Below are 4,076 nucleotides of genomic sequence, written 5' to 3'. Positions count from 1 at the left end.
TTATGGGTAACATGTAATAGTCCCATGCTTAGAAATATAATCTCAAAGGGGATTGGGAACTCAATACTCAAGACATAGAATTTGAAGATACTACTCCTCTCAAAGATACTTAACTTCTGGAGTTCATGAGAAATTTATGGGCATGAACGACTTGACTTGTAGGTCTACATAACATTATGAAACTCATGTATGTGACTCTTCTCATTCTCTGACTTACTTCCTCAAAACTTAGTTCAAATCGATAGTTGATCTCAAAGGATTCACAATTGAACTCAAAGGCTTCCTTGAACTCTACTTTTAACTCTCTCTTGAATTTGAATTATAAATTCAAGAGTTATGATTCATGATATGAAGGATCTCCATAACAATATAACTATTCGATAATTAGGAATATAACTTTTAAAAGAAACGTGAATTCAAAAACTAAAAATCAACTTATCTCAAGAATACTCAAATCTAGGGAAAATATCCTAGATTACTCTTTATTGATCTGAAAGTAGATGTAGGGTGTGAGGATGAACTAGTCCAACACTATGATAGCCTTACATACCTATAAGAACAAGATTCTTGAAGAATCTTGAAGAAGAACTTGATTAGAAGCCTTGAAACTCTAGCTTGAAGGTAAACAATCAAGAAAACCTTTCTTGAGATTTTTGAATTAGTTTCTTGAAATCTCTATGGCCAAGAATTATGATTTTCATTAGTGAAGATGAAAATCTGATTCTTTTGAGTCTTTTATTAGTCACTAATTTCATTTATGGTTTCTTGGAGGTAAAAAGACAAAAATGACTCTTTTTAATATTTTCCCGTCGGCTAATTCGTAACAGCACTGTATAGGTTACTAAAATAGTCATAACTCTTTACTCATATATTGGATTGACGTGAAACTGGTGGGGTTGGAAAGTAGATTCAATTACCTTTAATTGGATAGGTTATGGCTCACGTAACTCTTAATATTCTAAGAGATATGATCGTTTAAAGTTGACCTAAGCAGAATCTTACTTCAAAACTTAATGAAACTTCAAGAACACTTATCAAGAACTCATCAAGAACTCTAATCTTTAAATTTCAAGAACGAAATTACGCTGAATAAATCATGATTGGCGTGTGGGTGAAAGAACCCAACACTATGGAAGCTTACATACCTCTTAGGGCTTAATCCCATGGTGACAATCCTCAACAACTCTCAAACATCTCGACGAACGCTTCGATCCTTTCCTCTTTTCTCCTCTTTTCTCTTCTTCTTTTCTCTTCTTGAACTCTTAACTAAAACCCTAGGTGTATTTTAGGATTATAAAACTAAACCCAATAGGATTAGACCCTTAAAATATTACTAAAAACGAATTAAATCTGATTGGGTAAGGAAAAGACCAAAATACCCCTCTTTATTTTCGGCTAACTTTCCTTAACTAGACAGCCTATCTTCAAAAGGCCATATCTCACTCAGCCAACCTCAAAAATTAGCAAACTCAGCGGCGTTGGAAAGATAATTTAAAGATATTCGCTACGGTATCTAGTAGTACACCTAATTCATCCTGAGATAGGAATTATGGTCGTTTGAAGTTGACCCAAAACTCATACTTAAGCATAACTTGCAAAATTTCAGATTTTGCTATTTCCAATTTAATTCTTTTTTAAATTCAAGGTGCTACATCTAATGACCTTAACACTTACGAAATTTTTAATTCCTTGCAAAAAACTCACCTACTACGAAGAAAGGTTCGGGTCTTAGTTCAAAAATTTTCTGGGGTATTACAAAAGTATTATTAAGAAAACTATATAAGAAAAGTTTTAGTTAGAGTCATTATTATATTTTGATTCATATACAAAATAACTACAAAAATTACCTGCATTGACCATTTCATCAACCCTCGTGTCAACTCTACGGTTCAAGACTGATTGATCTACATCAATCCAAATAAAGCAACCGTCATACTTATGTTTGAACATGAATACATGGTCTTCCAGTAGTTTTTCAATATACGAATTTGACCCTCCAACAATAATTGGAACACATTGAGCCTTCAAAATTTTTTCTATGTAGATATTGCACTTCAAACAGAAATCTTCGGCCGTGAAGCTTGAATTTGGCTCAATTTCACCTAAAAAATTGTGAAAAAAAATGGTGGTCAATTAATATTCACATTAAAATAAAGGAATCACAAAAAAATGTCTTTATCAAATATGTATACCTAGAAAATAGTGTCGTACACCTTGTTTATCAGCGTGTGTGATCTTGTTGGTAACGATTTCAAGTCCCTTATAGACTTGCATTTTGTCCGAGTTGATTATTTCTCCTCGAAAATGGGTGGCAAGGTCAACAGAGAGACGAGATTTTCCCGTTCCTGTTGCTCCCATTATGAACACCACTTTCCTCTTGTCGAACTTGTTGTTGTTGTTTATGAAAGTATTCATTTTAGCTACACATAAAATAAAATTATAATAATAATTATTTTTAAATAGTAAATAATCTCATGAAAACCACTCATGCATACACTCATACATTAAAAAATCTTATAAATATAAAGTTAATAAGTAGAAACCTTGCTTGAGATGTAATAAACTATGTAAAATAATATATTTTTCTTGATGGTGGTTATGAAAGAGATTGCATTGAGCATTTATAGTAAAATGTATTTGTGGACTTATTAATTATCATACCATATTCAGAAATACTGATATCTTTTAGGATAAGATCAATGACTTTTGAAAAATGTATAGATATGTCAACTGGAATTTTGGTAATGACAAGTAAATAATTTTAGAATAAAGTTAACAAATGTACATTGTTTGGAGATCGCATTTAACTGGGCATTTATAGTAAAAATGTGATTATGAACATATGAATTGGTATATAACAAATTTTTAAAAAATTCATATCTTTTAGGATAAGAATAATTCTTGATAAAAAACCTACAGATACGTCAGCTTGAATTTGGGTGATTAGGCTTAAATAATTTTAGAATGAAGTTTCTAGATGCACATTGTTATGAGATCACATACAAGATTGACGAAAATATGGATTTCAAAAGGATTGTAAAAAGAACTTAATAATATTTCTGAAGGAATACATTCAAGTGATAATGCGTCAATTCATACACTATTTAACAACACGTCATAAGTGCTAAGTCTAATTCAATTAGAAGGGAAGGAACAATTATCGATAACTATTTCAATTACAATTATTTATATTTACTTGTGCAGCATGTAATAATAGATAAATGTTTTATTAAATGAAGCTTCCATCATCGTGATTGAATTAGGTAGAATATATTTCCTTAAATGATCCTTACCGATAGATTGGAAATTTATTATATTCTCTTCTTTGTCTATGTAGCAATTTTAAATTTGGATTTAAGAATGTTATTCTTTAAGGTTAGAATCTTCCCAAACATTCATAGTCATATACTTTTTCACTCTATTACCTTCACATTAAGAATGATCTCATGTAATTGTGTAAGTAGGTACTTATATTAATATATATTAAATATCAAAGACTTGGAGTTGGACTTGGACTTGGCGCTTGGATCGGACCTTAAAAATAATATTTTTATAAAGCTTAAATATTTACTCTATAAATAACAATGATTTTACAGACAAGAATAGAATATATATCTGTAGTTCGATACAAACTGTACAAAATAGGTCAAAAATTAAAGTGACCAAGAGAAAAATAACACAAGATAGAGATAATAATAGTTTATGTACACTCAATACTAATATTGTGATCATCATTTTTGAGAAATCTTTCCACAATATCTAGGCATGGTTGCAAAACAATATTCCTCCATGCTTCGTCAGCAACTTCTTTTCTATCTTCTTTGAAAATGTCCGTAGCAATAATATGATGCACCGACCACATTTTCTCATTTATTAATCGTTGAATCTTGTCAAGTTGGTTACAAATTAATATACGAGTATTACGCTTGATACTTGAAATTGAAGCTTGAAGAATCATCTTCTTTGATTCATCATCTCCGTCTATATTTTTTTCTTCCCTTAAATATTTGGCCATTTCAGGGACACCAATGGACATTCGGATTCCTTTGGTGTAATCTACATCTGGAATGAAAATT

The sequence above is a fragment of the Solanum stenotomum genome, chromosome 1, assembly GCF_019186545.1.
Source record: "Solanum stenotomum isolate F172 chromosome 1, ASM1918654v1, whole genome shotgun sequence".
Classification (NCBI taxonomy): domain Eukaryota; kingdom Viridiplantae; phylum Streptophyta; class Magnoliopsida; order Solanales; family Solanaceae; genus Solanum; species Solanum stenotomum.
The sequence above is the reverse complement of the archived record's forward strand: the minus strand, read 5'-3'. Positions refer to the sequence as shown.